Here is a 23,209-nt window from a genome sequence, read left to right as displayed (position 1 = left end):
TGCGCCTGGCTTGGCTTCAAATCACCACATAACTCTGGGCCGGGTTTGGCTTCAAATCAACACGTAACTCTGGGCCGGGTTTGGTTTCAAATCAACATGTAACTCCCTGGGTCTGGCTTGGCTTCAAATCAACATGTCACTCACTGGGCCTGGCTTCGCTTCAAATCAACATGTAACTCCCTGGGCCTGGCTTGGTTTCAAATCAACATGTAACTCCGTGTGTCTGGCTTGGTTTCAAATCAACATGTAACTCCCTGCGCCTGGCTTGGCTTCAAATCAACACGTAACTCTGGGCCGGGTTTGGTTTCAAATCAACATGTAACTCCCTGGGTCTGGCTTGGCTTCAAATCAACATGTAACTCCCTGCGCCTGGCTTGGCTTCAAATCAACACGTAACTCTGCGCCTGGCTTGGCTTCAAATCACCACATAACTCTGGGCCGGGTTTGGTTTCAAATCAACATGTAACTCCCTGGGTCTGGCTTGGCTTCAAATCAACATGTAACTCCCTGGGTCTGGCTTGGCTTCAAATCAACATGTCACTCCCTGGGCCTGGCTTGGTTTCAAATCAACATGTAACTCCCTGGGCCTGGCTTGGTTTCAAATCAACATGTAACTCCGTGTGTCTGGCTTGGCTTCAAATCAACATGTCACTCACTGGGCCTGGCTTGGTTTAAAATCAACATGTAACTCCCTGGGTCTGGCTTGGCTTCAAATCAACATGTCACTCACTGGGCCTGGCCTGGCTTCAAATCAACATGGAACTCCCTGGGTCTGGCTTGGTTTCAAATCAACATGTCACTCTCTGGGCGTGGCTTGGCTTCAAATCAACATGTAACTCCCTGGGCCTGGCTTGGCTTCAAATCAACATGGAACTCCCTGGGTCTGGCTTGGTTTCAAATCAACATGTCACTCTCTGGGCGTGGCTTGGCTTTAAATCAACATGTAACTCCATGGGCCTGGCTTGGCTTCAAATCAACATGTAATTATCTGGGCCTGGCTTGGCTTCAAATCAACATGTCACTCTCTGGGCGTGGCTTGGGCTTGGCTGAAAATCAACACATAACTCTGGGCCTGGCTTGGCTGAAAATCAACACGTAACTCTGCGCCTGGCTTGGCTTCAAATCACCACATAACTCTGGGCCGGGTTTGGCTTCAAATCAACATGTAACTGAACATGTAACATGTAACTGCAATGTAATGTAATGTAATGTAATTACATGTGACATGTAACTCAACATGTAACTTTCTGTGTCTACCCTCAGGAGTGCCAGGAAGCACTATCTCTCCACACTCAAGAATGAACTCTCAAACCTGTCTCCTTCCTCCAAATCCTGGTGGTGCCTGGTCAAATCCGTTTCTGGTGTTTGTTGCCCTTCCATTCCCTCCCATAACTCAAATGGCTACACAGTTGACACCACACGTGACAAAGCCGAATGCCTCAACTCTGTGTTTGCTTCAAAATCTTGTGTCCCAAACCCATCTCTGTTCCCACCTTACCCAGTCGAACCCAACTGCTCCTGGACTCTGTGTCCTTCTCTCCTGACAAGGTGGAGAAGTTTTTGTCAAACCTCGACTATGATTCTGCAACTGGACCAGACGGCATCAGCCCACAGGTCCTAAAATTCTGCTCTTCCGCTCTGTCTCACCCTCTCTCTGTTCTTTTCACCCCCTCTTTTGCTCAAGGTCATCTGCCAGCATCTTGGAAATCAGTAAACATTCCTGCTTTCCACAAAAAAGGTGCAAAAACAGATCCTTGCAATTCCAGACGAATCAGCCTGCTCCCAATTATCAGCAAAGTCATGGAATCCATCATTGCTTCAGATATCAAATCCTTCCTCTTCTCCAATGGCTTGATCTCCGATCATCAATTTGGATTCAGACCAGGTCATTCTACTCTGGACATGTTGCATCTGCTTTCTCAACAATGGATGGAGGTCCTCAATGCCAAACAGGAAATCAGAGCTGTCTCCCTTGACATATCACGTGCCTTCGATACGGTCTGGCACCCAGCTCTGCTCACCAAACTCCCCTCCTATGGTATCTGTGGAAATCTCCTCGCATGGCTTGTGGACTTCCTCTCAGGTCGTAGTCAACGTGTGGCCCTGAATGGATTTCTCTCATCTCCCCTGCCTGTTCTGGCTGGAGTTCCCCAAGGTAGTGTTCTGGGCCCTGTGCTATTTCTGGTCTTCATCAATGATCTCTCCGACTCTCTGGAAAATCCTCTCTATCTCTTTGCTGATGACTCCACTCTCTGCCGCTCCATACCTCATCCCACAGATCGGCAGTCTGCAGCCTCCTCACTCTCTGCAGACCTGGACAAAATCACAGTCTGGTCAAACAAGTGGAACATGTCTTTCAATCCTGACAAATCTCACACTCTTACTATGTCTCTCCGAAAAGTCAGACTGGAAAACCCTCCCATCCACTTCCTCAACAATCCTCTCCAAGAAGTTCTGTCGCTCAAGCTTTTGGGTCTCACTATCTGCCATGATCTTTCTTGGGAAAACCACATTTCCAAGCTGGCCTCCAAAGCCAGTCGCCGACTGGGCATCCTCCGTCGTGCGAAGTCCTTCCTTGGCACACCTGAGCTCCTCACCACAAACAAGGCTTTCATCCGCAGCTCAATGGAATACTGTTCCCCCCTCTGGGCCGGTGCTCCTGCCTCACACCTTGCTCGGCTTCACGCTGTTGAAACCAAAGCTTTCAGAATCATTGGAATCTCCCGAATAACAGGCGAACTATCTCCGGAATCATGGCCAAATTGCAAATTCGTGCCTCGAGTTTGGATTCCTGCACGAAGCAGGAATTGAAAATCAAATCGGAGAAGTGAAAATCCACCTGATGAGCAAGCAGATAAGCCGCGAAAATCCACCTGAAGATAAGCCGCGGTTGAAGCCGGATGATTGATACCTGGTAATCAGGGAGCCATTGTTAAGTACGTGAAGCGATTGTGCATGGACGTGCAATGGCGACGGTGAATGAATGCGATGAGCAGGGATATTGCGCTTGAGATAACGACTTTGCTAAATTACCGCACAATTACAACTTTCCATTCGAGTCTGCGGAGGTTTAAAGTTGGAGAGGATATTTAAGAGCAGGGCGTAACGAATACGCAATTAACGTGACCAATGGGGTAAATTAACGATCTCACTTAAAGAAGTAACAAGCAAAGTGCAATTGACTGATGTGCAAGATCGGGCTTGGGGGATTAGGTCGTCAAGTTTGAATACGTTCTGGCATGACGCCATGACGTCGACACGTCCCAAATGCGGACACCGAAGACCTCCCGGAAACGCGCAACGACCATCGCACAAAGTGGACATTTTGGTGAGAGTTTAGGTTTAATGGTAAAGGAAAAAGAACGAGTCGAACGACGGAACCTTCTCGGTACTTGAACACATGAAGGACAAGAGAGGAACTTTTACACAGGAGAAGGTCATTTGTCCCATCAAGTCTATGTCATGTCAACACCACATCAATTTAATATTCAACATTGGACGGAGAACTCGGTGGATAATATCGGGAAAATTACATGAAGAAACGGTCCCTTTAAAACTCACCTCTTTGAAGATGTCACCCCGTACATGGTGGTAAATGGGGTGAAAGATGGTAATTGATAAGAGGACGAGCAAAAACAGCGCGATGAGACGAGACACAACCTTCATGTTTCACTTCTCACGAACAATGGAAGGAACAGCGATTGTGGGTTCAATTATGACACTGAGAACAATTGTAACCATAGAGACAGAGAGGACAACGGATAACTCGATCGGAACAGTTTAATTACAAATAACTAGAAACATTAAAATAAGATAACTCGCGATTAAAACAATTAACATTTACGAGATGAACACTTTTATTTATAAACAGTAATTTTAATTTCAATGTTTTAATTTTCAGAAATATCCTTCAATTGAACGAATGTGGCAAAAAATTTCATTCCGATTTATGTTTCATTCTGTCATCCCTTCATCCCCATGGCAACATATGTTAATTGATCAGGTTTGGCATTGCTGATGTTTTTTCAACATGTAACTCATGTATCAACATGTAACTCCCTGGGCCTGGCTTGGCTTCAAATCAACATGTAACTCTCTGGGCCTGGCTTGGCGTCAAATCAACATGTAACTCCCTGGGTCTGGCTTGGCTTCAAATCAACATATCACTCTCTGGGCGTGGCTTAAAATCTACACGTAACTCTGGGCCTGGCTTGGCTTCAAATCAACACGTAACTCTGGGCCAGGCTTGGCTTCAAATCAACATGTAACTCAACATGTAACATGTAACTGCAATGTAATGCAATGTAACTGCGATGTAATGTAATGTAATTACATGTGACATGTAACATGTAACTCAACATGTAACTTTGTGTGTCTACCTTCAGGAGTGCCATGAAGCACTATCTCTCCACACTCAAGAATGAACTCTCAAACCTGTCTCCTTCCTCCAAATCCTGGTGGCGTCTGGTCAAATCCGTTTCTGGTGTTTGTTCCCCTTCCATCCCCTCCCATCCCTCAAATGGCCACACAATTGACACCACACGTGACAAAGCCGAATGCCTCAACTCTGTGTTTGCTTCAAAATCTTGTGTCCCAAACCCATCTCTGTTCCCACATTACCCAGTCGAACCCAACTGCTCCTGGACTCTGTGGTCTGTGTCCTTCTCTCCTGACAATGTGGAGAAGTTTTTGTCAAACCTCGACTATGATTCTGCAACTGGACCAAACGGCATCAGCCCACGGGTCCTAAAATTCTGCTCTGCCGCTCTATCTCACCGTCGCTCTGTGCTTTTCACCCTCTCTTTTGCTCAAGGTCATCTGCCAGTATATTGGAAATCAGCAAACATTCCCACTTTACACAAAAATGGTGCAAAAACAGATCCTTGCAACTCCAGACCAATCAGCCTGCTCCCAATTATCAGCAAATTCATGGATTCCATCACTGCTTCTTATATCAAATCCTTCCTCTTCTCCAATGGCTTGATCTCTGATCATCAATTTGGATTCAGACCAGGTCATTCTACTCTGGACATGTTGCATCTGCTGTCTCAACAATGGATGGAGGTCCTTAATGCCAAACAGGAAATCAGAGCTGTCGCCCTTGACATATCACGTGCCTTCGATACGGTCTGGCACACAGCTCTGCTCACCAAACTCCCCTCCTATGGTATCCATGGAAATCTCCTTGCATGGCTTGCGGACTTCCTCTCTGGTCGTAGTCAACGTGTGGCCCTGAATGGATTTCTCTCATCTCCCCTTCCTGTTCTGGCTGGAGTTCTCCAAGGTAGTGTTCTGGGCCCTGTGCTATTTCTGGTCTTCATCAATGATCTCTCCCCCCCGGTGTGTACCCCTGGTTAGAATAGGTACACCATATCCCTGCGTGTCGGAAGAGGCGACTAAAAGGGTTGGCGTCAGGAAGGGCATCCGGCCATAAAAACATTGCCTCAAAAAGAGAACCATGACAATTACAACTACATATGGGCAGGGTACAGCCCGAAGTACCCCGTGGGGGACCCCACTCCCGCTCGTCAAAACTCAAGGTGGGGAACCCGATTGATGCAAGGGTGGAAATCACTCCATTTATGACGACGAAAAGTCTGATGCCCGACGTGGAGATCGGTTTCTGAGGTTTGGGACTTGGAATGTAGGGACAATGCCAGGGAGATCAGAAGTGGTAGAAGTATTGCTCAGAAGAAGAGTGGACATATGTTGTGTGCAGGAGACGAGATGGAAGGGAAGTGGTGTGAGAATGGTGAAGGGTAGGCAGGGACAGAAATACAAGTTTGTGTGGCAAGGGTGCCCAGAGGGCGTGAATGGTGTTGGTGTCCTGTTTTCTGAGGAGTTTGTAGACAGTGTGGTGAGTGTGACGAGAGTGAGTGAAAGGGTGATGATGGTGAAAATGATGATTGGAAAGCTCTTGGTGAACGTCATCTCGGGATATGCTCTGCAGGTTGGTCAGAGCGATGAAGAGAAGGACAAGTTCTGGTGTGCAATCGAGAAGCTGATGGAAAACGTGAAAGATGAGGAAGTTGTTGTGGTAGGAGGAGACCTAAATGGACATGTGGGAAGGAGTATGGATGGTTTTGAGGGAGTTCATGGGGGTTACGGATATGGTGTGAGAAATGGAGAAGGTGAAAGGATTTTGGAGTTTGCTGATGGAGCTGATTTGTAATACTCAGTTCCAGAAAGAGGATAATAAGCTTGTTACATACACGTCAGGTGGGTCGACGACAACCATTGACTACCTGATGGTGCGTAGGCGAGATAGGGGGCACCTCCAGGACACAAAGGTGATCCCGGGGGAGGAGGCTGTTTGACAGCACCATTTGGTTGTCTGCGACATAAGGTTGAAAGGTGCGAGGAGAGCTCGGCGGGTGAAGTACCAACCGAGAATGAAGGTGTGGAGGTTGAAAGAGGTGACAGTGAGGGAGGCATTAAAAGAGAGGCTGAGTATGGTAGAGGATGATGTGGTTGAGCTTGAAAGTGGTTGGATGTCAATGAAAGATAGTCTGTTGGGAGCCGTTGGTGAGGTATGTGGATGGACAAAAGGACCACCGAGGCACTCGGAAACATGGTGGTGGGATGATGAAGTTGGAAAGAGGATTGACGAGAAGAGGAAGAAGTTCAAGGAGTGGCAGAAGGCGAAGGGTACGGGGGAAGAAAAGGAAGAGCTTGAAAGTTATAAGGCAGCCAAGAAGGCTGCAAAGAAAGAGGTAGCAAAGGCACAGGAGGCATGTAGGAAAATGTTCGGAGAACGCTTGGATTTGGAAGAGGGTCAGAGAGCGGTATTCAGGATTGCCAAGCAGATAGCGAAAGAGAGGTGTGATGTGATGGGGGTGAGTTGCTTGAAGGACGAAGTGGGACAAATCGTTGTGGACCCAGATGGAATTAAAGGAAGATGGAAGAGAAAAAAGAAATACTGTTGAATGCAGAGAATGAATGGGATGGCAACATGGAGTAACCCAGTTTTAGGACTGGCAGAGAAGATAACCGAGGAGGAAGTTGAGGAAGCGATTGAAGCAATGAAGAGTAGAAAGCGGGAGGGCCGATGGGAGTTGTGGGAGATATGTTGAAGGCAGCGGAAAATTGGGGTGAGAAGAGAATGACAGAGATCTGCAATCTGGCGGTGAAGGAAGGCTGCATTCCAGTGGATTGGGAACTGAGTACCCTCGTCCCTCTATACAAGGGGACAGGTGACCCTCTGGTCTGTGGCTCGTATCGAGCAATAAATTTATTGGAGCATGGAATGAAGGTATTGGAAAGGGTGTTGGAGAGGAGGATCAGGAAGAAAGTGAAGATTGACGAAATGCAGTTTGGATTTATGCCAGGAAGAGGAACGACAGACGTGCTTTTTATTGTGAGGCAGTTGCAGGAGAAGTACATGGAGAAGAGGAAGAAGTTGTTTATTGGGTTTGTTGATCTGGAGAAAGCATTCGATAGGGTTCCACGTGAAGTAGTGACATGGGCATTGAGGAAGATAGGAGTGGAGGAATGGTTGATCCGAGTAGTGATGGCAATGTACAAAAGAGCGCGCACAGCTGTAAGGACGAAGGACGGGAACAGTGGTGAGTTTGAGGTGAAGATGGGAGTGCATCAGGGGTCGGTACTAAGTCCACTACTATTTGTAGCTGTGATGGAGGTGCTGGCTCGGAACGTAAAGGAGGGTTTACCGTGGGAGTTGTTGTATGCAGATGATCTGATGTTGATTGCAGAAAGTATGGATGGACTGAAGGAGAAGATGAACAAGTGGTAGGAATGTATGGAGACGAAAGGTCTGAAGGTGAATATCGGAAAGACGAAGGTGATGGCAAGTGGTAAAGCATGTGGTGAGGTGGAAAGAACTGGGAAGTGGCCATGTGCTATGTGCAGGAAGGGTGTCGGAGTGAACTCAATTCAATGTACAATGTGCGCTGAGTGGGTTCATCAAAAATGTAGTAGTTTGAGAGGGTCATTAACCAGTGTGGCAGCTACATTCAAGTGTAAGGTGTGCACAGAGGGAGCTGCAGATGGAGGAAATGTTGAGTTGGATCCTGGAGATGGTGTGAAGCTTGAAGGTGTGAAACCATTTTGTTACCGAGGAGACATGCTGAATGGAGAAGGTGGATCAGACTCGGCAACGGTTGCTGGAGTGAGATGTGCATGGAAGAAGTTTCGGGAACTGAGTGGCGTGCTGACGAGGAGGGGAGTGTCGTTGAAGCTGAAGGGAAAGGTGTTTGCTGCATGTGTGAGAAGTGTTATGATTTATGGGAGTGAGACATGGGTAATGAACGTAGAGCAGCAACGAAGGCTGGAAAGGGTGGAAATGCGAATGGTTCGGTGGATGTGTGGAGTATCGTTGAGAGAGAGGAAGACAAATGATGATTTGCGAAAAATGATGGAAATAGAGCCTGTGATTGATGCTGTGAAGAGGAACAGGTTGAGATGGTTTGGTCATGTGTTGAGGAAGGATGAAATTGACTGGTTGAGAAGAGTGATGGAAATGAATGTGGAAGGAAGAAGAGGACGGGGAAGACCGAGAAAGACTTGGCTAAAGATGGTCGAAGAAGAAATGCGGGCAAGGGGGTTAACAAGGGGAGATGCAGAAAATAGGGCAAAATGGAGAAGATTGTCATGGGGACCGCAAGGCTAACCCCCGCTCTAGTAGGGAAAATGGCCTTTAAAATGCCTGTTGTTGTTGTTGTATCAATGATCTCTCCGACTCTCTGGAAAATCCTCTCTATCTCTTTGCTGATGACTCCACTCTCTGCCACTCCATACCTCATCCATCAGATCGGCAGTCTGCAGCCTCCTCACTCTCTGCGCACCTGGACAAAATCACAGTCCGGTCAAACAAGTGGAATATGTCTTTCAATCCTGACAAATCTCACACTCTTACTATGTCTCTCCGAAAAGTCAGACTGGAAAACCCTCCCATCCACATTCTCAAGAATCCTCTCCAAGAAGTTCTGTCGCTCAAGCTGTTGGGTCTCACTATCTGCCATGATCTTTCTTGGGAAAACCACATTTCCAAGCTGGCCTCCAAAGCCAGTCGCCGACTGGGCATCCTCCATCATGCGAAGTCCTTCCTTGGCACACCTGAGCTCCTCACCATATACAAGGCTTTCATTTGCAGCTCAATGGAATACTGTTCCCCCCTCTGGGCCGGTGCTCCTGCCTCACACCTGGCTCGGCTTCACGCTGTTGAAACCAAAGCTTTCAGAATCATTGGAATCTCCCGAATAACAGGCGAACTATCTCCGGAATCATGGCCAAGTTGCAAATTCGTGCCTCGAGTTTGGATTCCTGCACGAAGCAGGAATTGAAAATCAAATCGGAGAAGTGAAAATCCACCTGATGAGCAAGCAGATAAGCCGCGAAAATCCACCTGAAGATAAGCCGCGGTTGAAGCCGGATGATTGATACCTGGTAATCAGGGAGCCATTGTTAAGTACGTGAAGCGATTGTGCATGGACGTGCAATGGCGACGGTGAATGAATGCGATGAGCAGGGATATTGGGCTTGAGATAACGACTTTGCTAAATTACCGCACAATTACAACTTTCCATTCGAGTCTGCGGAGGTTTAAAGTTGGAGAGGATATTTAAGGCTGGTTAAAATTTTTTTCCTGTTTATCATCGCCGCCCGCCCCATAAAAGTCGTCCGGCCCTAATTTTTTTTTTTCTCGCTAAGTCAGTAAAATCCGTTCCCGCTCAGTGGAACAGGTTCGAATTTTGTATGTGCTCACGTAGGCCTATATATAGATAACTAGCTGAAAGCACCCGGCGTTGCCCGGGTTATTTTTGAATGAATTTACTACTATAATTCAGCTTTTACCCGCGGCCGTAGACGATTGACTACCATAATCCCGACATTTTTTGAATTAGAAGTTTCCTCCTATCTTTCACCGTTCAGGAGATTCGCTTGCGCAGACAAACAAACAAAAACTTTCTTTTATAATATAGAGAGATGAAGGCGGGGCTAGGCATACGCATAACGGTAAACAGTGGGGAATAGCAGGAGGCGGGGTCAGATAAGCGTAACGGGGGGGAGGGGGGAGGGGGGGGGAGATAAATTCAGTATAACGAGATAATGAGGAGGTGATGAAGAAGATTTGTAGTGGAGAAGTTGTAGTGCCAAACAATGGATTATAAATGATTGTAAATTGCGGTGATTTTGATTGGTGCGGTTTTAACAAAATAATATTGTTCATTTGGGGAAAGGGGGTCAACAAAACAATGAAGGTTAAAGTGATGGCTACAACTGATAGTAAAGGTATATGAGATCCTCGGGCAGGAAAAGAGTGATTTTAAATAATGAAGGGTTAAAGTGATTTATGAAATGGCACTAATTGCTAGTGTATTTGGTATTATAAGAATTATTGTTTTTAGTGGTGCACATGATATTACATGTGGGTGACCGTTTGTAGCGTATGTACTAATGGGGAGATTATTAAAAAGGGGACGGGAGGGAGAGTAAGAAGATGTGAGATTATGAAGGAGGGGATTCTGGGAGAGGAGGAAGTAGATTGACAGACAATGAAGGAGGAGATGGAAGAGGCAGTGGAAAGGGTGGTGGTGGTGGTGGAGGAGGGGATTCTGGGAGAGGAGGAAGTAGCTGGATAGACAATGAAGGAGATGAAAGAAGCGGTGGAGAGGGTGGTGGTGGTGGTGGAGGAGGGGATTTTGGGTGAGGAGGAAGTAGATGGATAGGCAATGGAGGAGGTGGAAGAGAGGGTGGTGGAGGAGGATGGGAGAAGGAGTTGGGAGAAACTGGAAGAAGATGCAAGTCACAGTTTGATAATAAACAGAGACCTGTTGGTGGTTGTTGTGCAAATGAATGGTGTGGCTGTAGGCAGTAGTCGTGGGATGAGGAGAGATTCCGTTGTGAGGTTGGAACAGGGTAACCAACGAGTGATGGAGGAGGGGAATCTGGAAGTGGGGGGTAGGGGTAGAGAGGAGATGCCATGCTGGAAGATGCACAATGTCTCGAGTTGACTGGCATGTTGGGGGTCCGAGTCCAGGTTCCTGGCATGTTTCTGGGACAGGGAATGGGATTTGTTGTGGATTTGGACCCAGCTATGGGATTGTGAGAAGCTGATGTTGTCGTGACTACATTGTCAGATTTGCTTCAGTTTGAATATTCAACAGAAGCGGAGGCTCTGGATGACACCAGTTCCAAGTCCTGCGGATGAGAGCAGAATACTGTCGCCATTGCTCGCTAATTAAACAAACATATTGATTTGGAGGGAATAAGAACAGAGAGTAGATGGTTAACATTATTTACAAATCGTACAAAATCGATTGAAACGAAGTTTATTGGTATCAGGAAAGACTTTTCGGGTGAACATATTTCGAGATGAGGGACATGCTGGATGATCCTATCATTGTTGGTGAGGTTAGTGTGATGGGCGTCCTTTAAACAATGGCTTTTCGTTCATCTTGATTACAATAATAATAAAAATAAATGACAAGTACACATACATTCAAAGTACACCGCCCCATGCCAAATAATTAAATATGCTGCAGCGCGGCATTGCCGGGGCGCCTCCGGCGCCCGGCAATACCGCAGTGCAGCTCATTGAGGCTGCATTGGGAGGGATAGGTGTACACTAATTGATTGATTAATTGTATAATTAAAATCAATAAAAGATTATCACAAAATATTTTCATAATCAATTGGCTAATCGCATAACTAAACCACTAGTGCTTCATCCGAAGATGTATCTTTTAGAAATGTAATTAAATAAGTCATTTATAAAAAATTAAATAATTAATTGATTACTCAATAAATAATTAATCGATTAATCAATAAATAATTAATAGATGAAATGATTAATCAATAAATCAAAAATATCCTTGATAGCCACATCGCTTGGTCACTCATGTCCAAATATTAGCTTCCCAGCTCAAAAGGTGCCTGAGATATTGGCCAAATGAGAAAGAAAATAAATAAATGATTAATAATGAAAATAAATAAATAATAATCATTAAAAAATTAAATTATTAATCAATTTGGTCAGAGAACACATAAACTACCACTATTTCATCAGAATCTGTAACTTTAAATTTAAATTTTTTTTTGGCATTAATCAAATAATTACATAATTAATCGATTAATTTATTAATTAATAAATCAAAAATATCCTTTGCAGCCAAATCACCTGGTCATTGGCATGTCCAAATGTCAGCTTCCTAACTCAAAAGGTGCCTGAGTTAATGGTCAGAAGAGAAAGGAAATTTGATTAATTAAATAAGTACTGAATTAATCGCTAATAATTAAATAACTCCTCAATTTATTGATTAATCAAAAAACAAAAAATACCGTTTTTGACAAAAGACTTGCTCACTATTGTGCCGAAATTTCAGCTTCCTAGCTCAAAGGATGGCTGAGATATCGTCCGGACAACCAAGGAAACAAGAAAACAAACAAACAAGAAACCAGAGTGAAAACTGAGTACTCTCTTTCAGCGTGCGTCACTGCCGAGCCCCCTTCGGTGCCCGGCAATGACGATTTGCAATGCCTGGAGGTGGCATAGGAAAGGAGCGGTGTACAATAGGGGAAATACCCATCCGCGCTCACCTGGTAGAATTAATAGTATACTACACTGAATAAAGGTATTGTTACGGCCTGGAGTTTGGGGTCTACTACGAGGGGGTGAGCCTCTGTTCCTGCCCGAACTTACTGGACCTGAGGCTGCTGCGCACGAATAACTTCGTACTTCAGCAGGTTGCGAACCAGCAACTACGAACACCAATTGGTCCATTGCGTGATAGCAGGGTCCATCCGCTTACCTGTACCACGTGACGGTTTAAATCGGGTAAACTAAACCTCCGGCGGTGTACCACTTTTGTTCCTGGATGGAAATTTAGACAGCCGAGCAACCGTTGGTACCCGCGGTGCTGATAGTAATTTTGTTACGGCCAATCGTTACTCTGGGTGCGAGCAATGGCGGACCAATGGAAGAAAGGACATTCGCGGACAGTTTGAAAGGAAACGTTTAACGATTCGATTTAATTACAAATATTGACAGTGAAACTTATCGATAGGAAAGAAAAAAGGACAAGAGGCAGAAACTTAGCTTATTCTACGCCTTATGACGATTACAACAAATAAACGCAACATGGGCGCCCAGCACACACTCACGAGGTGGGGAGAGGGGAAACGAACGTTGGGATCCTGCTACCAAATGGTTGCAATGTTACCAGGACCTTGTTGTGTCCACTGCAACGACCTCGTCTTGTCGTCACCAACAAGCACCACGCCGACAAAATGGCCACCCCCAGCACGAGCAGGAAGAGGCAAAGGTGATCCCCAGCATGAACACGAAGAGGCAAAGAGTGATCCCCAGCACGAACATGAAGAGGCAACGGCGATCCCCAGCATGAACACGAAGAGGCAACAGCGATCCCCAGCATGAACACGAAGAGGCCAAGAACGTCGGGAACTCGGCAGAGTGAGTGCGCCAGGAACTGTGCAGGTAATAGCCAGTACACGTGGAGAGAGAGCACGTCGTGATCTCGTGCAGAGTAAGAGTACTGTTACGTGCTCCTCCCCAAACCCCGGTCACGGTGTACCTCCGAGCCCCGAGAGGAGTCACGGCAGAAAGATGTGTTATTCTGTATGCCAAGGATCAATGGTGAAACCACACCAATTGTTACCAACAAACAAGTATTGTATTAAGGTCACACAAGAATAACGGTACAGTAACAATATTAATCAAAAGTACAATCAATATATATCATTCCTAGGATGGTACCATCAGTTTCGTAATATAAAACACACTGTGCTCCAAGTGAGCGAAAAGAACATCCCCAATGTCTCTTTCCCAGCTTCAAGGCAAAGTTGCTTCCGGCTTCAAGCCAAAGTCGATCCACTCCAGTGATCGTCCGTACGATGTCGTATCGAGACCAGAATCCCGTTGGGTTGACAGTTACACTGCCAAAGATGGGCGAAGGTGTCCTCGAGAAGCGACGGGGAAATCACATCTTCAGGTATGGATGTTTGACGGCTCTCAATCGGCGAACCGCAGATTTCCCACTCAAAAGCCACGTTACACACACACCAAATTAACGTCTGGATGCGGTGAGAATGGTTGAAGCGAAGTGAAAAACCTTGAGCGATGCGCAAAGCGTGCTAGTCAAAATGGCAGACGGCCCGTTCTCGAGGCGTAACGGCACTACGTTGATTCGCCTCGGAATAAACGGCAAAACCTGGCATGCAGGTTTATCTGTCACAGCGATGACAACTCTGTCGCAGGAATCCCTTTCCCGGGAAACCCAAAGTTCACTCGTGACCCTCGTTCGCCAATCGTTCGCTCCAGACCTCGAAGCAGCTCGGCTTCTTGTCCGACTCACTCGCTCCGCCTTCTTTTCCTCCTCTTCCTCTTCGTCCGGTTCCGGTTTCATTTAAAACATTAACTTTTTTACCTTTTGAAAATAGTAATCTCTATTTCCCTCAAACGACAACAATAATAGTACATGGAATAAAATGTTTACAGTGGATGAAAACCACAACAACGGAAGTGACGAATCTGTAACAGTACGTCATGGCCTCGTGCAGAAAGTCCAATGGCCACGTGCAGAGTGGAACCGGCAGGCAGAGAGCAGGCACGTGCAGTGAGAACACAAGTCCAAGGCCTTTCTATCCAGCAGACAGCGTCATGCAGGCACGTGAAGAGAGAACCAAGCCCAAGGCCTTTCTGTCTAGCAGAGAGTGTCATGCAGACACGTGCAGAGAGAACAAAGTCCAAGGCCTTTCTGTCTAGCAGAGTGTGTCATGCAGACACGTGCAGAGAGAACAAAGCCCAAGGCCTTTTTATCCAGCAGAGAGCATCATGAAGGTACGTGAAGAGAGAACAATGTCCAAGGCCTTTCTGTCTAGCAGAGAGCGTCATGCAGACACGTGCAGAGAGAACAATGTCCAAGGCCTTTCTGTCTAGCAGAGAGTGTCATGCAGACACGTGCAGAGAGAACAAAGTCCAAGGCCTTTCTGTCTAGCAGAGAGTGTCATGCAGACACATGCAGAGAAAACAAAGTCCAAGGCCTTTCTATCCAGCAGAGAGCGTCATGCAGGTACGTGAAGAGATAACAAAGTCCAAGGTTTACGCTGTCCAAGGAAACCGGGGAAGGATTACGCTGTCCGAGGTTTTCTGGGTTCCTGATTGGTGGAGTTTGTCACCCTGCCCCCACAATCCCTCTCAAAGAGATTTTTACCATGACACTCTTTGGCGAAGGGACTTTTATTGTGACGCTCTTTGGCCTCTATGGGGCATAAGGCTGCCTCATCTCGTGGACTCCAGCGCAACAGGTTAATTTGAGGACGCACTTGCCTGGTGTGCTTTTGAGCCTGCTTGCACTGCCTGGCAAATTATCCCCTTATGAGTGGAGGGCCTCGCTTCCCATCTCCAATGCATAACGACATACTAACCCATATAAGGGGAAGAATGAATGAATATGAATGATCGTTTTAAGGCCATTTTCCCTGCTAGAGCGGGGGTTAGCCTTGCGGGCACCATGACAATCATGGTTCCCTGTTTGAGGCAATGTTTTTTATGGCCGGATGCCCTTCCTGACGCCAACCCTTAGTCGCCTCTTACGATGTGCAGGGATACAGTGTACCTATTCTAAACCGGGGTACACACCGGAAGGGACTAAGATAATGTTCTGCTCGGAAACAACTATTCTAAGGGACCTGTATGGTGGTTGACATCACTTCTTATCGGTTTTCCAAAACCATAACAGTATTTTAAACCAATTTCAATGGTTTCTATAAGACAGGGCAGCATGTAGAATCATACTAACATAATCATAAGACTTTAAACAAACAAACAAAAAAATACCTATTTTGGGGGGCAATCCCTCTCCCCCACCCCCTCCACCCAGTATACCTCCTCAGACCCCAATTTTTGTAATGCCTTGAACAAACTTTGGCACATCATAGGTGATTAAGGTTGTGGTGAAGTTTCATCAAGTCGTGTATGTAGTTTCAGAGAAAAGAGCAAATAACTACTTTGGGGTGGGGTGGGTTAGGGGGAGGGACGGTAGGGGGGGCAACAGCAACAACAGAGTGAGTGCAACATACCCTCCCCCCCCCCCCCCCCCCCATAAACAAACTTTAGTCAAAACATAAATATAATTTGGGCCAAATTTGGTTACCATCCAATCAGCGGTTTTTCGGAGAAGAAGTTGGAAGTGTTTATGGACTGACTGACGACGCGCCATCGCATAAGCTCCCCGGAACTTCGTTCCAGGTGAACTAATCTGTATATATAGAACTGAAAAAACACGGTCCGGGAAGCCATCCATCCGCCCGTCCAAAACAATAGTCAAGGCTCATGGAAGAGCGAGAACAGTGAGCGGATTTGAACAAACAGAACAGCAGAAAGAGGGGGAAACACCAGCAGCAGGGTTGAAGGACGAAATAGAGGGAGATTTGGACAAGCAATAAGTGTGGGGCGGAATGGGGGCGCATGGGGTTGATAAGATGGATACAGAATCAAACTCTCAGGAAGGAAAAACTGGAAATTTGGAAGGAGTTGTGCTTGGGAGTGGGGGATTTACGGGGGTAGAAATGATCATGGTTTGCGATGGGGAATGATGACCTGAGATGATTTTGGATGGGAATGACCTGACATTATTTTTGATGTGAAATGTCCTGAGATGATTTTGGATGGTGATGAGTGATGACATGAGATGATTTTGGATGGGGAGGACCTGAGATGATTTTGGATGGGGATGACAAGAGATGATTTTGGATGGGGATGACTTGAGATGATTTTGGATGGGGTTGACCTGAGATGATTTTGGATGGGGATGACAAGAGATGATTTTGGATGGGGATGACAAGAGATGATTTTGGATGGGGCTGACAAGAGATGATTTTGGATGGGGCTGACAAGAGATGATTTTGGATGGGGCTGACAAGAGATGATTTTGGATGGGGATGACAAGAGATGATTTTGGATGGGGCTGACAAGAGATGATTTTGGATGGGGATGACAAGAGATGATCTTGGATGGTGATGACATGAGATGATTTTGGATGGGGATGACCTGAGATGATTTTGGATGGGGATGACAAGAGATGATTTTGGATGGGGATGACCTGAGATGATTTTGGATGGGGATGACTTGAGATGATTTTGGATGGGGATGACCTGAGATGATTTTGGATGGTGATGACATGAGATGATTTTGGATGGGGATGACCTGAGATGTTTTGGATGGGGATGACAAGAGATGATTTTGGATGGGGATGACATGAGATGATTTTGGATGGTGATGACATGAGATGATTTTGGATGGGGATGACCTGAGATGATTTTGGATGTGGATGACCTGAGATGATTTTGGATGGGGATGACCTGAGATGATTTTGGATGGGGATGACCTGAGATGATTTTGGATGGGGATGACCTGAGATGATTTTGGATGGGGATGACCTGAGATGATTTTGGATGGGGATGACATGAGATGATTTTGGATGGTGATGACATGAGATGATTTTGGATGGGGATGACATGAGATGATTTTGGATGGGGATGACCTGAGATGATTTTGGATGGGGATGACCTGAGATGATTTTGGATGGGGATGACAACAGATGATTTTGGATGGTGATGACATGAGATGATCTTGGATGGGGATGACCTGAGATGATTTTGGATGGGGATGACCTGAGATGATTTTGGATGGGGATGACAAGAGATGATTTTGGATGGAGATGACCTGAGATGATTTTGGATGGGGATGACTTGAGATGATTTTGGATGGGGATGACTTGAGATGATTTTGGATGGGGATGACCTGAGATGATTTTGGATGGGGATGACCTGAGATGATTTTGGATGGTGATGACATGAGATGATTTTGGATGGGGATGACAAGCGATGATTTTGGATGGGGTTGACCTGAGATGATTTTGGATGGGGATGACCTGAGATGATTTTGGATGGGGATGACTTGAGATGATTTTGGATGGAGATGACCTGAGATGATTTTGGATGGGGATGACCTGAGATGATTTTGGATGGTGATGACATGAGATGATTTTGGATGGTGATGACTTGAGATGATTTTGGATGGGGATGACATGAGATGATTTTGGATGGGGATGACCTGAGATGATCTTGGATGGTGATGACTTGAGATGATTTTGGATGGGGATGACATGAGATGATTTTGGATGGGGATGACCTGAGATGATCTTGGATGGTGATGACTTGAGATGATTTTGGATGGGGATGACATGAGATGATTTTGGATGGGGATGACCTGAGATGATTTTGGATGGTGATGACATGAGATGATTTTGGATGGGGATGACCTGAGATGATTTTGGATGGTGATGACATGAGATGATTTTGGATGGGGATGACCTGAGATGATTTTGGATGGTGATGACATGAGATGATTTTGGATGGTGATGACATGAGATGATTTTGGATGGTGATGACATGAGATGATTTTGGATGGGGATGACCTGAGATGATTTTGGATGGTGATGACATGAGATGATTTTGGATGGTGATGACATGAGATGATTTTGGATGGGGATGACCTGAGATGATCTTGGATGGGGATTACAAGAGATGATCTTGGATGGGGATGACCTGAGATGATTTTGGATGGGGATGACCTGAGATGATTTTGGATGGGGATGACAAGAGATGATTTTGGATGGGGATGACTTGAGATGATTTTGGATGGGGATGACTTGAGATGATTTTGGATGGGGATGACCTGAGATGATTTTGGATGGGGATGACCTGAGATGATTTTGGATGGTGATGACATGAGATGATTTTGGATGGGGTTGACCTGAGATGATTTTGGATGGGGATGACCTGAGATGATTTTGGATGGGGATGACTTGAGATGATTTTGGATGGGGATGACTTGAGATGATTTTGGATGGGGATGACCTGAGATGATTTTGCATGGGGATGACAAGAGATGATTTTGGGTGGGGATGACATGAGATGATTTTGGATGGGGGTGACCTGTGATTATTTTGGGTGGAGAATGATGTGAGATGATTTTGGATGGGGAATGACCTGAGATGATCTTAGATGGTGGTGAAGAGCTGTTTTGAAGACCTGAGGCTTTTTTTTTCTCTCTACTTTTTTTTACTTCTCTCATATTAATGTCATATCCCTGACCCCTCCACCCCCTTTTTTGCCTCATGGTGTTCCTTAATCATCGAATCCCATATTAGCCAGGTAGAAATAAAGATGACGACGCAAAATTATTCAATAATACCTGAAGGAGATTGTGCAGAGGCAGAACTTCCTTCCTTTTGCCTTGGAATGCGTTTAATACTGTTGTCCTTTGTGAAGTTTTCGATGACACCACAAAGGACATAGAATTGGGCATCACAAAGGTGGTGGGATGTTAATAGGTCGTCATGTGCAGGTGACCCAAAGAGGAAAGTTTGGAGTTTAAATTGTTGACACTCAAATGAGGCCAGCAGAGCAGATATTGGGAGAAATACATAAACTTTTTATTAGCAGACATAGGTATTAGTACAAATGTATAAGAAATTGCATTCTAAACACATTTTAAGGTGTATCTATGAAACATTGCACTTTGACAATGTACATGACGTAAAAGTACCACGTAGAGAAAAACCTAAGGCCAGGAAAACTGATGCAAGAAATATTTTAAAACAGTTGGTCCGTTTGATGTTCCCATCTGATCACGTGGTTGATTATGCTGGGATCCCAGGTTAAAATCCAAGAAACTTAGGCTTGTCTATTCTGTCTCTCTATCTCTCTCTCTCTCTGCCTCCTCCCCCTTTCTTCATCGCCCCTCCCTCTTTTTCCTCTGCCCCGCCCCTTTTTTCCTTCACCCTCTCTGGGTATGTCCACACTCTGCTGACAGATCGAAGTCGCCTCTTGGCAAGGATTACACTGGTTAGTTTGCCATTTGCCTTCCAGCAGTCAATGAGGATCGGAATTTGTCATTTGTTCAGGATGCCGAAGATAGCTCGCCTACCCTTATCTACAATATACACTATGGTGTCGTTAGACGTGCACCAACTAATGCCAGCACATGGGACACCTAGCTTGTCGTCCAATCGGAGGGACCACACCCTACACCATAAAAACCAATCCTTCAGCTTATAATCTTCTAATTGGGTTGGGAAACCAGAATTGATAGAATCGATTTGTCCTTGTCGAACACCCAACCTCTCCACCACATTTCCTACGAATCTGTCCCCTTTTTGAGATATCCTGTTCACAGACAGCTAAACAAACAAGAAGGCGTCAGGAGGGAGCTTGACATGTATGACAAAAATCGATATCAATGAAACATTATCAATGAATTTTTTTTTATAGCAATGAATTTTTTTTAAATCCAAATAGCTTCCGAGCTCAAAAGGTGTCTGAAATATTGCCCTGAGGAGAAAGAAAATAAGTAAGAAATTAATAATTAAAATAAATAAATAATAATTGTAAAATCATTCGTTGCTGAATCAATTGGCTAATGGCATACCTAAATCACCTCTGTTTAATCAGAATCGGCAACTTTTTGAAAATCAATTAATAAAGTAATTAATCGAAAAATTAAATAATTAATTGATTAATTGATTAATAAATGAAAAATACTCTTTATAGCCAAATCCCTTGGTCACTGTTGTGTCCAAAAATCAGCTTCATAGCTCAAAAGGTGCCTGAGATATTGCCCAGATGAGAAAGAAAATCTATGGCGCGTCGTCAGTCAGTCCATAAACACCTCCAACTTCTTCTCTGAAACCGCTGATTGGATGGTAACCAAATTTGGCCCAAATTATATTTATGTTTTGACTAAAGTTTGTTTATGGGGGGGGGGGAGGGTATGTTGCACTCACTCTGTTGTTGCTGTTGCCCCCCCTACCGTCCCTCCCCCTAACCCACCCCACCCCAAAGTAGTTATTTGCTCTTTTCTCTGAAACTACATACACGACTTGATGAAACTTCACCACAACCTGAGGACACTACTATGATCCCATGAATGTGAGATACTATCAAAACCTTTTTTTGTAGTCCATCCAGGCTGTGGACAATTTGGTTCTTCTTGTGTTGCAATTTCCGAGTGTGGCGTATTTTACTCGGAGGGTGGTCTATTATTCCATAGCATCCTCCCTTACATCCAGAGGTGGATTAAGATATTTTGAGGCCCTGGGCACAAAAACTATTTTGGCCCAAAACATCCCCCAAAAACACAAATGGATGAAAATGCATTAATACATAGACTCCATTGAATGTTACACTGAGTTAATAAAGCACACACTATAGGTAACATTTAGTGGTCAGTTTCGTCAAACGTGTTTGTGTCAGCCTCGTGTGGCGCCACTCCCGGTGTTGGTGGGCGAGGGTATTTATTACAAATGATGCTTCAGACCCTTCTTTGTATCACACCTATGAGGTCTCACTCCCTCTATGCTTTACATTTGACTTCAAAAAATCCGGAAGAATTCCCATGTTTTATTGCCTTCCACACCCCCCCCCCTCCCCCTTTGGAAAACAAAATGCCATGTTAAGGTGTTCCATTACCTATCGGTGAGTCTCTACAGAAAAATTTGGTAACTGAACACACCCTTGCAAATGTTGGGGTGTGTCTTTCATTGCCAATCAACTAGCTAGCGCTTGCCAAGCTGGCCGTTCCTTATCTATGGTTTTGGATGGAGTGCTTGCTTGAGTGCGTAAGCCACTTGGCGAGTGCTCTACAAGAAACGTAATGTACAATAATAGTTTTGTTTCATCCCTGGGACACTGGGACAGGTACCTTGACATACTTCTGATTTAAAAAACAAAAACGCAACGTATGCACGGGTTCGTCCATTTACTAATGCGGGGTTGTTTTGTGATTGTACAATAAAATGTCGTGTGGATTCGCTAAACAATACCTGAATATTACAATATTTGAATGAAATAACAAAAAAATTGCTAAACAATATCGATATGTATTGGCATTCGGAATTATACAATTTTTCCAGTGTAGCCCGTAGGGCAATGGCGTCTAGACCAGTGTTTGTCTGTTCGTCCGGTGTATGTTTGTATGTGTGTATGTATGTCCCTTCCGCCAGCATTTTGCAGGTTTATTCCCTTTAAAATTCGATTTCTCTGCAACCGTTGGTCCGATTGAGATGAAATTTTCACCACAGGAGCGCCTCCTCCTGTTGAAAGTGATTCTTCACCATTGAGAGATGGGACAAAACCCGATATATAGCTAGATATCTCAAAAAGTTGTGGACGGATTCCGCCGAAACTTGGTGGACAGCTTGGGTGTGTGACAAGGACAAATCGAATCAGGATCCGGATGCGAGAATTAATTTAAATTTCTTAAATGATTCTTTACCATTGAGTGATAGGGCCAAAAAGGATATATAGCATGGTATTTGAAAAAGTTGTGGACGACTCGTGACAAAACAAGGTGGATGAGTTGGTTCGGTGACAAGAATAAGTCGATTGGATTTTGGTTCACGTCCGATCAGTGAGATAGAAAACGTAAACGGTTCAGCCTGGCGGAGGTACGCCTTTAAAATGGAGTGCCGTTCTTGTTTTAGCTGTTTTCGTCATATTTAGCATGCAGAAGAAAAACTTGTCTGAAAACAAAGCATGGACGGGATTTGCATTTTCAGATGCTTTCTTGTTTGTTACCCTCGCCAGAGGAGAGGGTATTGCATTTGAGTCCGTTTGTTACTTGCAAAATCGAAGATTTTTCAAGTATATTGGTCGGTTGTGTTTGTGGTTCTGTTTGTCTGTTTGTTTGTCTGTCTGTCTGTTTGTCTGTTTGTCTGTTTGTTTGTTTGTCTGTCTGTCTGTTTGTCTGTTTGTCTGTTTGTTTGTCACCGGTCTGCAGGTCACAATTTTCAACCGATCTTCACGAAACTTCACCAAATGGTAGAGTTGGTCAAAAGCAAGAAGCCTATTGTTTTTGGGGCCAATAGGTCAAAAGGTCAACATAGGCCAAAGGTCACCAACTTTGCAAAATTTCTAATATCTTCAATTTTCATCCGATTGACTTGAAATTTGAAGAGGACTTGCATATCTGGTCACTGAATTCAACCACCAAGTATTCTTGAGGTCAACAAAGGCCAAAAAGGTCAACATAGGCCAAATTTCTAAAATCCTCAATTTTCATCCAATTGACTTGAAATTTGAAGAGGACTTGCATATCTGGTCACTGAATTCAACCACAAATTATATTTTAGGTGAACATAGGCCAAAAGGTCAACATAGGCCAAAA

This window comes from Myxine glutinosa, chromosome 2 (assembly GCF_964187855.1).
Source record: "Myxine glutinosa chromosome 2, kmMyxGlut1.1, whole genome shotgun sequence".
Taxonomy (NCBI): Eukaryota; Metazoa; Chordata; class Myxini; order Myxiniformes; family Myxinidae; genus Myxine; species Myxine glutinosa.
Note: the sequence above shows the minus strand (reverse complement) of the source record.